A 13,999-nucleotide genomic window follows, 5' to 3' on the forward strand; every position below is an offset into this window, starting at 1 on the left:
ATCATTTGGATACTAGAGGCACTTTAGCAATGTTCTTCTGATTAATGACAATAGGATGTTTGTCCATTTTTTATGTCTTATTCACTTTCTTTCATCTGTGTTTTATAATCTCATTGTAAAGTCCTTCACTTACTTGGTTAAATTTACTTTAAGGTGTTTTATTTTTCATTAGCTATTATAAACAGGATTACTTTCTGGATTTCTATCAGTAATTTTATTATTGATATATAAAAATTACCATTTTATGTTGATTTGTTTCCTGCAACATTACTGAATTCCTGTATAGGTTTTTGCTCAAGTTTTTGGTTTTCCTATGTATAAAATTATGTAGTCAATCTATCATGATAAATTGACCTCCTTTCTGATCTGGATGCCCTTTATTTGGTTCCCTCATCTTATTGCTATGGTAAGACTTCCAATACCATGTTGAATAATTGTGGTGAATGTGGATATGCTTGTCTTGTCCTGGATCTTAGAGGAAATGACATCAGGTTTTCCCCATTTGTTAAGACATAGGCTTGGATTTTGCCATATTCAGTTCCTATTGTGTTGAGGTATAATTTCTTTTTATCTAATTTTTTAGGGATGTGCTAAGGAAAAATTTTATCAAATTCCTTCTTATATCAATTGAGATGTTTATATTGTTATTAATCCTTCATTCTGTTTTGGAATCCTGAATTACATTTACAGATTGGCATATGTTGAGCCAGCATTGCATCCCTGGGACAAGTCACACATGATCAAGCTGTATAATCTTTTCTTGTGTTCTGTTGGATTTGATCTGGTAAAATGTATTCATCAGAAATATTGTTCTTCAGTTTTTTTCTTGTGTTTTTGTTTGATTTTGGTATAAAGATAATAATGATATATAATGAATTTAGAAGGGTTCCTTTAATAATTTATAATAATTTAAAAAGCATTGATGTTAATTCTTTTTTTTTTAATTTGAAGCTGCTAATTCTGGGCTTTATTTGTGGGAGACTTTTTTAAAGATTAGGCTTTTTTTTTTTTTACCTTTATTTTATTTATTTTTATGTGGTGCTGAGGATCAAACCCAGCACCTCGCATGTACTAGGCAAGTGCTCCACCACTGAGCCACAACCCTAGCCCCTGTGGGAGACTTTTTAATACTGAATCAATCTCATTACTTACTATTGGTCATTCAGATATTGTGTATCATGATGGTTCTGTTTTCTTCAACTGTTGGGTGTAAATGTCTGTAAGGTCCTTTTCGTCTGTATTATGGTTTAACATCAGTGTTTCTCTCTGTTTTGTCAGGACGATCTGTCCAGTGACTGTTGAAATATTGCTTTAGCCTTCTGCCTCTCCTTTCAGGTCTAGTAACATTCCCTTGTTAAGTTGGTGCTCATACTCCAGCACAGGTGTGTATGCGTTTGTGGATGGATCCTTTTCCATTATGTAGTGTCCATCTCTGTCTTCTGTATTCTGCAGCACAGGTGCAGGTGCTTCTGCTTGCTTTGTATCTGTTTGCAGGCTGCATCCTTTTCCACTCTTCCACTTCAAGCCCTGCCGCCTCTACAGGTGAAGTGGTTTTCTTTTCAGCAGCTTATCCTTGGGTCTAATTTTATTTTTATTCATTCAGCCAGTCTGTGTCTTTCTTCGGAAATTGTGTTTATATTCACGGTTATTTTGATAAGACATCTTTCCTCATTCTGTAATTTTTTATGTTGCTGTGTGTTCTTTACTCTTTTCCTCCTGATTATCTTGTTTGGTGGCTTTCTGTATTGGGGGCCTTGTTCTGTTTTCCTCTGTGTGTCCATTCTGCCGCTGAGTTTTGGACCTTCTCATGTCTGTGAGGATGGTAGTTGCCATCCTTCTACTTCTAATGCAGGACTTCCTCAGGCACTTGTGGGGCTAGGGTGATAATGATGAATCCCCTCAAATTTTACTTATCTTGAAAAATCTTTTATTCCTTTATTTCTGAAGGATAGCTTTTGGGGTTTTTGTTGTTTGTTTGTTTTTGTACCAGGAATTGAATCCAGGAGCACTTAACCACTGAGCCACTGGGATTACAGGTGTTCACACCATGCCCAGGTGAAGGATAACTTTTCTAGGTGTAGTATTTTTTCTTTTTTATGTTGGAAAAAAGAAAGTATATTTAGAATAGCCAGCTGGACTCTGTTTAGATGATCCCAATTTGTTGGCATGGTCCATAGCATCATAATCAGGAGCCAGTTGAACATATGCCTTTTTCTCTCCATCAGGCCTGATCAGGGTGTTAACCTTGGCCACATCAATGTCATAGAGCTTCTTTATAGCTTGTTTGATCTGGTGTTTGTTGGCCTTGACATCCACAATTTAAAAAGTGTGTTGTTGTCTTCAGTCTTCTTCATGGCTGACTCAGTGGTCAGAGGGAATTTGATGATGGCATAGGGGTCAAGCTTGTTTCTCCTGGGGGCGCTCTTCCAGGGATATTTGGGCTGCCTCCAGAGCCACAGTGTCTTGGGTTGCCTGAAGGTAGGTGACATGCGGATCTTCTTCTTTTTATGACTGTGGACACCCTTCAACACTGCTTTCTTGGCTTTCAAAGCTTTTGCTTTGGCTTCAGCTTTGGGAGGGGCAGGAGCTTCCTTTTTAGCTTTCGGCGCCATCTTTTTGCATTTTTTTCAAGGAATTTCAGTGTATCCTCTATTTATATTCTGGCCTGTAAGGTCTCAGCTGAGAGATCTGCTCTTCCTGTTTGTTTGTTTGTTTGTTTGTTTTTTAATCTGTGGCTTGATGTTTTTCTCTTGCAGTTTTCATAATTCTATTTGTCTTGTACTTCTGATAGTTTCATTATACTGTGACTCAGAAATTTTATTGATGAAATCTATTAGGCCCCTCTGAGCTTCCTGGATCTAGATGTCCATGTTTTCCCTGGTCTAAATCTCACCAGTTAGTTTATTGCATAAGATTCTCTTCTGGAATAGCCATAATGTAAATGTCTCTTTGTTAATGATGTTCCATGTGTTTTAAAGGTTTTCTTCATTTTTTATATTTTTTAAAAAATGTAACTTGGTGATTTCAGAATACCCATCTTCAAGATCAGAAATTTGTTTTTCTTCTTCATAAATTCTAATGAAGCTTTCAGCTGGCTTTCTTTTCTTTCTTTAAAAATTTGCATTAATTTATTTTGTAGCACCAAAATTTGATGGTTACTTTTGCAGCCTCTAACTCTTCAGCCAGTTTCTCCTTCATATCAAAAGCTGCCTTTCTGATTGCCTGTCTTCTGCCTGTATTCTCTCAGATCTGCTTGCACTCTCTCACATCATTCTCTGGAATTCTTTCTGTTTGACTCTTCTTCATTGTTAGGTCCCAGCCTCTGAGGAATGAGTGCCACCTGTCTCACAGATGTCCTCACTGGCGTCATCTGGCTCAGCTTCTGAGGGCAGGCAGCTGCCTTCAGTGACCCAACATCACAGTTTAGCACAAGTCTCCCATTATTCTTCATTAATAGGACATAGCATTATTAAACCTGAGAGGATCTTCAAGTTGGAGCGAGGATCTGAGCCATGGATGGCAAAGGAAGCCCCACACCAGCACCTCCCAGGTCAGTCCACACCTCCTGGCCAGGGAGGTCAGGGTGGTGGTATCTCAGCAGACGGCGGCTGTGTGGGATTGTTCTCACTAGTTTATCCCAGTCCCCATCCCAAAGGCAGCTGGTCTCATGCCTCAGACACAAAGATGATTTCTCATGTTTGAATACATTTCCTTTCTTTGTTGCTGATATGTAATTTTTTTTATAGACTTACTTAAAATCCAGTTCCTATTTCGTTCTAGTTAGACATTTTTGTTGATTACTTACTTTCTCAAAATTGTGTTTCTAAGAACCGTAAGATAAATTAGATTAGGAAGTTAGAGGTCGATGTCACTTTCTAGTGTGGGAAGATCATTTTCATCAGCAGAGCCCTCTAGGTTTCTACTGAAGCTTCTCAGTGAACAGTGAAGTGAGCAGCTTTTTCCTGAAACTATATTCCAGCTCAGGTGGAGAACAAGTCATCTGTACCTGCATCCTATAAGTAGAATAGTTCCATTGCAAATCTGAAAGAGAAGCAATGTAGGATGAGATTTTACTCACATCTTCTGTAAAAACTAAGAACAGGCAAAAGAAATGGCAGATAAAAAATCATCGCTAACATCTACTACTAGGCACCAGGTGAATATTTCAGCTAAACATTTCCCAGTTTCAAAAAAGTAAAATAAACCAAGCAAAAAAGTAGCATGATTTGATGCCAACATATATTAATGTAATTTCTTAAATTTACTCCAGACAAAATCCACACACACATCATAACTCAATATAATCATCAGGAGGTCTTACATCATTAACACCTTTATGTTTGAATTCCATAGAAATGCTTACATGTATTTCACAATATTCCTTTTATACTATTTTAGATGTCCATAAAGTGAATGACCAGGTTGGGGCCAGCCAAGATCACAAAGTGAAACATCCCTGGCAAGTTGTCACAGCCAATGGCAGCAGATCAATAGAGGAGAGGTGTGAATCAAGAAGAACACATGAAGTGAGCCCACTCCATATTCCAGCTCTGACTGCACAGAGTGGAAGCTCTTCAACGACCAAGTCTGAGGACTTTCACGGATGGAAAAATGAGCTTCTCCACAGTGAGCAAGGTGATGTACAGGCAGGAGAGAGGCCTAATGACCCTAAGGCAACTAGGAAGCCCCTCAGACATGCTGAGCATATTAGTCCAGAGACCAAAGTCCAGAGTGTGCAGGGCCATTGCCAGCATTATGGACAGAGGAGAGCCTTGATCATGAGGACGGTACTGTCAACACAGAAGAGATTTCATATGGAAAACTCTGCCAGCTCTGGCCATGAATGTGTGAGACTCCTTGGTAAGGCATTGCCTATTGCTCAAGGGTTGAGTCAAGTGAAGGAAAAAAGTTTTGACACTGATGTGTGTGGGGAGACATTTTGTAAAGCATCTGACCTCACTGAGCATAAGACCATACACAGTGGATGGCAGAATAACGAATGCAGTGGTCGTGACAGGCCTGTCATTAAGAGGCCGTGCCTTTTAGACCATCAGAGAGCAGATGCAAGACAGAAGCCATGTGGCCATAGTGAGTCTGAGGACGTCAGTCAGAAGACACAAGTGAGCATGTGTCAGGGAATCCATGGGGGAGAACAGCCCTGTGGAGCATATGAAAGTGAACAAAGTTTTAACCAGAAGGAAAAACTCAAAAGGCATCAAAGAACCCACACAGGTGAGAAGCCACATGCATGCAAAGAATGTGGGAAGACGTTCAACTATAAATCACAGCTCACTGCACATCAGAGAACCCACACGGGTGACAAGCCGCACACATGTGAAGAATGTGGGAAGACCTTCTCCTGTAAATCACAGCTCACTGCACATCAGAGAACCCACACGGGTGACAAGCCCTATGCATGTGAAGAGTGCGGGAAGACATTTAACCAAAAGTCAAACCTCAGGGTACACCAGAGAACTCACACAGGTGAGAAGCCATACAGATGCAGTGTGTGTGGGAAAACCTTTTACTGTAAGTCACATCTCACCAGACATCAGGGAATCCACTCGGGTAAGAAGCCCTATGAATGTAAAGAATGCAGGAAGTCCTTCTACTGTAAGCCACACCTCACTGTGCATCAGAGAGTTCACACAGGTGACAAGCCCTACACATGTGAAGAGTGTGGAAAGACATTCAACCAGAACTCAAACCTCAGGGTACACCAGAGAACACACACGGGTGAGAAGCCCTTTGAATGTGATGTATGTCAGAAGGCTTTTTACCACAAGTCACACCTCCAAAGGCATCAGGGAACTCACAGGTGAGAAGCCCCACGCACATAAACCTTGCAGGGAATTCCTCCAGATGTCTTCCTTCACTGTACATCAGAGAACTCACATGGGAGAGTGCTGTGGATCTGAGAATACAGCTCTTACAGAAGCCCACTCACCAGGTAACATAATGAGGACACACCTGTAAGAGTATGGGAGACGATGTCATGGAAGGGTGCAGAAGAGCAGGTATCAGGAAGCAACCAGAGCCCCATGCAGTGGAGATACACTGTGTTCTCCAACAGCCATGCTTGGCTCTGGGAATCACAGCAGTCATGTAACTGCTGCCAGCTTAGCCCCTGCGAAGCCTCCCATTCTGTTTTTTCCCTGGGTTTACATGAGCTATGGTTCTAAAGCAGCCATCACCACAGGTCATGGTCACTATGATTACAAAAGAGTAAATATCATCTTGACTGCTTCTAGAATAAGGAATTTAAAAGGTGGAAAATATATGGTTCTCTTTCCCAAATTTAAAATTCTACCCCCAACATTCACAGGGGAAGCATGTCTTTCTGCATGTCTTTCTTTCCCCTAATTGCAACCTAGGTTAAGCTCAGTTTTTGCTGTATCTTGTGCAGCACAGACAAAGGGGGTTTGTGGGACTAAACTTAGTTCTGTATTTAGAGGCAGAATCTCACTGAGTTTTGGAGGTTGGCCTCAACCTTGAGGTCCTCCTGCCTTAGTTTTCCTGAGTCACTTGGGTTACAGGCAGGCACCACCATTTCCAACTTTTTCTGGGTCTTCTATATAAGACACCTAGGTAAAAGTTGGGGTGACTATAGTAAACATGAAATCACTGAATGACAGACACTGAGACATGGAGGAAAAGGTAAGCAAGAAGCCAAAATCCGGGAAGTGGAAAACGAACCCAGGAGCTATGAAGAACGTAAGGCCATCGCTCAGGGTCTGCCTGATCCCCTGTGAGGAAACTGGGAGACCTTTGTAGAGCAATGTTGGGCTGGGACAGTGGTTGCACCAGTTAAAGCAGATGGGGGAAGGGCCTATGGTAGCTGCCCATCTTGTTCCCCTGCAAGACCCTTAAGAATTCTGTGGGGTTCTTTGCCTCTTTGTGATGTAAAAAAAAAGGAGCTAGAGGCTTTTGCTCAGATTCTGAGGAATCTGAGTTCCCTGTGGTTGTACTTAAGCTGGACTCGGAGGCACTTATTCCATCTTCTGATGCTCTGTGTGGTAAACCCATACTTTACAATGCCTAGATTCATCAGAGACAGAGGTAATAAAGGAGCCCTTGCCCCAAAACCCCATCCCAGCCTGACTCTCACCTGCTGGGATCTACCATGCGGTCTGCGCAGTGGTTTCATTAATGAGGTTCTAGGCATTAAGTTAGTTAGAAGAGATCGAAATAAAACACACAAACCAGTTACCTTATTTATATTGCTAGGTCCGAGATGGCTCGCCTCCCTGGTTCCCGCCTCTAGCCGCCCAGCAGGGCAGCGAGGATTACTCTGGGCTAGCAGGAGAGAGAGAGAGCGAACACGCCTGGGAGTAGCCTTTTATTTGGGGAACAAGAGATTCAGGGGAGAATTCCATCCAATGAAGGTTGAGGGGGGGCTGCACTCCAAGGTCAGGGTCAGTGATTGGGTCTCCGGGGTCAGTGGTCACGCACACCCCCACACGGATGGGCTCTCTCATCAGGAAAGGGTCGGGAAAGCTCCGACACAGCCAGAGCGCCTCAGGCCCTTAACGGGAGTCACCCAATCACGTGTCAGAATGGCTCCCCACACTGGGATCCCCACATTATCACATCAGGATGTCATACAGAGAGATGCCCTGCAGTGGCTTTGTTTTTGTCTGTTTGCCAAGCCCATTGGAAATGCAGCATTCTTAGGAAATGTCACAGCTTCTATATAAACCCTGCAGTCCCTGTGTGGTAAGACAGGACCAAGAATGATCCTGGAGCATGAGATTAGTTTTTATTAAGAGAGTGAAAAGTCTACACAGGAGATCAGAGTACCAGGACACAGGTTCTCCAGCTGTTTTTTGAGTTCTCAGGCTCCATCTGAATTTTGGCCTTCAGAGCCAACACCAACCCTTCAAAGACCGTGATCAAAGTCTCCTGACGGCATCAGCATTTCTTTTTTTTTTTTGGTTGTCAATGGACCTTTATTTTAAGCATCAGCATTTCTGTGGGTGAGATTCTGTGATCTTCCTGAGCAAAGCATCACTGGCTAAAACATCAGAGGGACCTATGGGACTGTGTCCATTCCTAGAAGCCTCAGAAAGTCCTGGTAAAACCTTTCAAATTCAACCTTATGTAAATGTGCATGATTTTTTCATTTAGATTTATTCATTTTGGAATGTTTATCTTGCTATAGAACATAAAGAATAAGTCAACTCCTAATGACAGCAGTATGGAATGCCTCACACTCGGTTCAGTGCTGCCCCCACAGGGTTACTTTTCTTTTCTTAACATTTTAATGCACTTTCTACACATCAGAGGCGTCATACCCTTGAAAAACCCTACAATTGTAATGAATGTGGCACAACTTTTATTCAAATCTCACATCTTACTCAGCTCAAGAGAACTCATACTGGAGAGAAGCCCTACAAACATCAGGAATAGCAAGGCTTTGACTCTAAATGCATCCCTTCCTCAGTATAAGAGAGTTTGTACTGGAGTGAAGCCCTTCAAATGTGAAAAACATGGCAACAGCTTTAGGACTTGCTTATGCCTTTCTACACACCAGAGAGATACCATAGCCATGAGAAACTCTGAAAATGTGAAGAATGTGGAAACACCTTTCATCAAACTGCAGACCTTGCTCAACACCAGAGAACTCATACTGCAGAGAAGCCCTACAAGTGTAAATAATGTGACAAGGCTTTTAATTAAAGCTTCGATCTCATTTGCACATCAGAGAACCCATACTGGAGAGAAGCTTTACAAACATTGTGAAGATACATTGTGAAAAAAAAAACTTTAACAGAAGTTTAATGTTGACCCAGTAATAGAGGATTCATACTGGAGAGAGACTCTGTGAATGTAAAGAAGGTGGCAAAACCTTTAGAAATAGCTCAAAATTGACTAAACACTGGAAAATTCATACTGGAAGTAAACATTAGAGTGCAAGTGATATATAAAAGCCTTTATTCAAATTTCAAACTTTCTTCAAAATCAGGAAATCCAGAGTATTGAAACCTTATATATGTCATGAGTGTGGAAAGACCTCTCCAGGATATACACCTTAGGAAAGATAAAAATATTTACATGGAGAAAAGGCTTAAGAAATATGAAATGTAGACCAAGCCTTTTCCTGCACCCCCTGTCTGAATGTGTGTGTGAGGATTAGAGATGGAGATGTGAGCCTTTCTGGGCACCTCCTGTTGGAATGTATGAGAGGACTGGAAATGGAGAGGTGAGCCTTTCTCTGAACCCCCTGTCTGGATGCATGAGAGAACTGGAGATGGAGAAGTTAGCCTTTCTCTGCGCCTCCTGTCTGGATGTGTGAGTGAGGACTGGAGATGGGGAGGTGATCCTTTCTCTGCACCTCCTGAGTGTGTGTGTGAGGGCTGGAGATGAGGAGGTGATCCTTTCTCTGCACCTCCTGTCTGTGTGTGTGGACTGGATATAGAGATGTTCTGTAATCACAGAAAGTGTAGCATTACCTTTGACATTTGCTTAACAATTATTGGACATCATTAGTTGATATGGTGGAATTGATCTTCACAGACATCAGATTATGATGCAGATAGCTCATATGAAAGACTATCATTTTATTTTAAATCCAAAACTACTAAATACCCTGGCTCTTGAAATCACAAGAAAACCGAATTCTCACAAAGATCATTATATCAGGGGGAAAAAAGACTTATTCCTGAGTAGTTTTATCTGTATTTTACAGTGGATTAGGAACTACTTCATTTACATTGTTCATGAATTTTGGTACTAAATCAAAGTGTTTCTTGCTGAATGAAATAAGCCAATCCCAAAACATCTAAAGCCAAATATTTTCTCTGATATGGGGTTGCTCACTCACAATAGGCTGGACGGAGGGAGGTTCACCAGATTGCACAGACAGAGTAGGGAAAAAGGAGGGGAAATGTGAATGGGAAAGATAGTAGCATAAATGGGACATACTTTCCTTTGTTCATCTATGAGTACATGACCAGTGTAACTCCATGTCATGCACCACCACAAAAATAGGAAGTTATACTTCATGTGTGTATGATATGTCAAATATATTCTATTGTCATACATAACTAAAAAGTACAAATGAAAAAAAGTGATTGTTTCTTAATGTGTTCACACTGTCATTTATTGATTCACATATTATTCTGCCATAGATATCAAGCTATTTAAATTTTTAGGAAATAGTAAAAAACATACTATTAGATAAGTAGTGTGTGGGGAGCCAGTCTGAATGATTTCTCATTCTCCTTCCTGGAGTGGAAAGGCTCTGACCAGCACTACATCTTGTGGTGACCTGGACATTGCCCTGGTCACGGAAGTTTGAGAACATGCCTTCAGACCTAAGCGAGCTGCCCCACGGATTGAGCTACTCTAACCTGTTCCTTGTGATACTACCCCTTTGCCCTGTTTGGGATAGAATGTTCCATGGAAATGTCCTTTGTGTGTGCCCTTCTCTTACTCTGCCCTTGGGTGTGGCCTTTCTAGATGTCAGTCAACCTGCTGACAGCAGACATCATGAAGCTAGACTCAACCCCTGAAACCTGACCCCTTGCCTCATTTGAATGGCTTCTCCTCAATAAAAGGATTCAGCAAGCACTTGCTCTCTCTCTTTCTGCTGACCCTTAAGGTCAGAGAAGCCATCACAGGACCCCCAAAGAAAAAAGTACCTCTGTCTCTTGTGTAGTTATTTCGTGCAGCCTAGTTCCCCTGAAATGACCCTGAGTATTTTAGTGTAAGGAACCCCACAGTAGTGCAATACCAACTCTATCGGTCCTTTTACACAATGTAATTAAACTTCAAAATATTGGAGAATATTATTCCCAAAAGTATCTTTTTATTCATTTCTGCTTTGTGTAGTTAGTGGGTAATTGGGCAGCTTTAGGACATAGTAATATAAAAGTAATCCCAAGGCTGGTCCCCAGGTGCATTGGTCTGGCTGATGTGCTGAGGCAAGCAGGATGAGGCCAGGCTCAGGCACTGGTTAGGCCAGCAGCAGCTGAGGCAGCCTGAGGGCCATGCCCCTCCCTACCTGGACTAAGCTCAGCAGCTCCAGGCTGCCACCGCCTGCCGGGGACAGGATGGGGAAGTCTCCCGGCCCCGGCCCTGTCCAAGGAGGACACCACAGTGACCTCAGTGGGCCTGGGCCCAGCCTGAAGTCACTGGGGGGATTGACAGGAGCTTCACAGGGCAGCCGAGTCCGGGGAGTTGTGCCTGAGCCCCAGCCTGCCCACGACCCCACCTCCAGAACAGAGGCTGACCAGAGGCTGACCGTGGAGCCTGCAAACAACCCCATGATAGCTTTCTTCCTCCCCCGCAGGTCACACACCCCAGCCCCAGAAGATGGGGAAGTGCCTCAAATCCTCCATCTCGGATGACATCTCCCTGCTTCACAGTGGACCACGCCAGCTTTGTAAGGGGACAGAGCGGGATCAGGAGCCACTGCATCAGGAACAAGTTCCAGTTCCAGTGTATCATCCAACACCCAACTCCGCTAGAAACTCCAAAGAGGAACAAATTAGGACAGCTCAAAGAATAGGCCTTACACAGCATCTGCCTAAGGGAGCTTATGACCCTGGCACAGATGGGTCAGGAAAAAAGCTCGGGAGTGTGTGATCTGTATGACGGACTCTTGTTTATGGGGACTCAATTCGATTTCTGCCATGCATGCACATCTATCACCTGGGCTGCTCAGGTGACTGGTTGATGAGCTCCTCCACGTGGCCCTCCTGCATGGAGCCAGTTGATGCAGCACTGCTTTTATCCTATGAGACTTAATTGAGCAGGGTCTCTCCTCTGACTACAAGTGAACCATAATTTTTGGTGGTTTTGATCTTTCATCACTGAGCCCAAAGAGCTAGGGATTAGGAATTAAGATCATGCACAAAAATTTTCCTAAAAATTGCGGGATGGCTGCAGATGTTGATGAAAATATGTGATATTTTAGAAACTGGGGGGTGAGGGGCAATAGGATGGTATTTTTATGTAAAGCCTTGACCCAGTGTTTAAAAATATAATTGTATTTAGACCTTGTTATTGCTCTAGTACATAGGAATTTTGTAAAGTGTTAAAGCAACTGTATATGTTTAAATTGTATGTGTAGACGATTAGGAAAAATATAGTGGTTATTTTTCCTAAATGAAATAACTTTCTTTTCTCCACCAAATTCTTTTCTGAAGTTAATGGCATTTGGGTCAAAGTTTTATTAAAAGCTACATTTTATAACACTGGCACAAAAAAGAGTAGTTTTAAGCTTATTTGCACAGTTCTTTTTTTCCATTGGAAATGGAATTCCTTGCCTTAGGTCTTTTTAAATAGTGCATTATCATTTGGGCTGGCTCTATGCTTGAAAAACAGTTTATTTATAACCTGTTGTAACTGCTATATTCTGTTTGCAGTTAGGAAATGCAGAATTTTAAGTGATCTCCTAGCTTGTAAGCAAACTGAGATGCACTATCCCTTTTCTATATAAAATGGGTTGATGTGTCAATAAATCAACTCAGCAAAGTGGGTTTAATATTACCCTTTCCTATGTGCTTTATCTAATTCTTTTGGTTAATATGGTGATAAATGAAAGTCAAGGTAAATTTTAAATATTAAGATTTCTGACTTATTGACTTGAATTATGCCACCATGCTTATGTAAAAATGAAGGTGGCACCATGGCAAAACTTAATGAGAAGTAGTTTCTCAGTTTGTAATAATTTTGATTTCTCTTTCTTGTGATTTCCTTCCCTGTTGTCTTGAAACATAGCAAAAGGATACTGTATCTCTCATTACTGTAGTGATGAGGTTATTGAAGTTATATAAACATATCAGTCTCTATTTCTTTGAAAGGTATCTGTTAAGTCCTGCTAGGTGATTGACAAGAATAAGTAGGGAGACTAAAAGTAAATGTGATTCATGTTTTGCACACAAATGCAGAATTTTATAACCACATGACTTCATAGTTGTGATCTCAAAAAAAGAAATTTCTCCTTTAATTTTTCTTGCTTAAATCTCTAAGCTTCTGAAGTGTTAGAGGTAGAGATGGCCTAGTAAAGATGTAGTAGTAATGATTATCAATTTAGCATGTGTTTATTTTTTTCTTATGTACTCAAGGTGGTTTATTTGTTCAGCTCAGTGATATTACAGCTAAAAAAAACATTCATTAGCAAAAGGAGAATCAGTCTACACCAAAAAAGGAATCAAAAATGTTTATTATTTTTGTTGAGTTGAATATTTGACTCTAACACTTTCTACGTATAAAACATAAGTTCCTTAAAAATTTTTCATAATTTTATTACAGAAGAATTTAGTATGTCATAAGTACTTAATTTGACATTCAACTGTAGTAGCCATATGTTGTTTGATTTTCTTATGAGCACCATGATGGAAAAACTCAAATGAATTTGAGAAAAACTGGAAGAAATTAGATTATCAGGTTCTGTTAAATTGTTAATATATCTTGCTTAAATTTCTGTTCATTAATTTATATCCATCCAATTATATAAAGCAAATTTGGAGCTGAAGTTATGCAATATTTTCAGTGATAATTACTTTTTGTTCTTGTGTTTTCTACTTGTTTTGTGATGTCTATGTTATCCAGGAAAAAAAATCTGTATCTTGAATTACTACTTTAAAATGTTACCCTTTGGGGGCTGAGGTTGTGGCTCAGCGATAGAGTGCTCGCCTCACATGTGTGAGACCCTGGGTTCGATCCTCAGCACCACATAGAAATAAATGAGTGAAATAAAGGTATTGTGTCCAACTAAAAATAAATAAATATTTTTTTAAAAATGTTACCCTTTGGCACTGGGGATGTAGCTTAGCAGTGGAGTGTTTGCCTAGCATCTGCAGGGCCCTGGGTTCAATCCCCAGTACAGCAGAAAATAGAAAAAAAAGATTACACTGTAGTTTTTTGGGTTTTTTTTAATGTCTTATCCCTTTAGGGGGAAAAAACACCCTCAGATGTTGGTTCTAACTTTAAAATGATGGGAATGTACAAATATCACCATCAAATGATACATTTTAGGAGTGGGAGGACA

At 41.0% G+C, this 13,999-nt stretch overlaps 2 pseudogenes across 2 annotated transcripts; one reads left to right on the plus strand and one right to left on the minus strand.

Annotated features, from left to right (window-relative positions):
• Positions 1–2,185: 2,185 nt before the first annotated feature.
• Positions 2,186–2,612, minus strand: LOC308652338 (large ribosomal subunit protein uL23-like; annotated as a pseudogene). Its single transcript has one exon. The product of its transcript is annotated as a large ribosomal subunit protein uL23-like (transcript).
• Positions 2,613–11,316: 8,704 nt separating this feature from the next.
• LOC308651920 (RING finger protein 11-like) lies at positions 11,317–11,751 on the plus strand (annotated as a pseudogene). The gene has a single exon. The product of its transcript is annotated as an RING finger protein 11-like (transcript).
• The last annotated feature ends 2,248 nt before the right edge of the window (positions 11,752–13,999 follow it).

This window comes from Spermophilus citellus (assembly GCF_964194105.1).
Source record: "Spermophilus citellus genome assembly, chromosome: 6".
In the NCBI taxonomy this organism is placed as follows: Eukaryota; Metazoa; Chordata; class Mammalia; order Rodentia; family Sciuridae; genus Spermophilus; species Spermophilus citellus.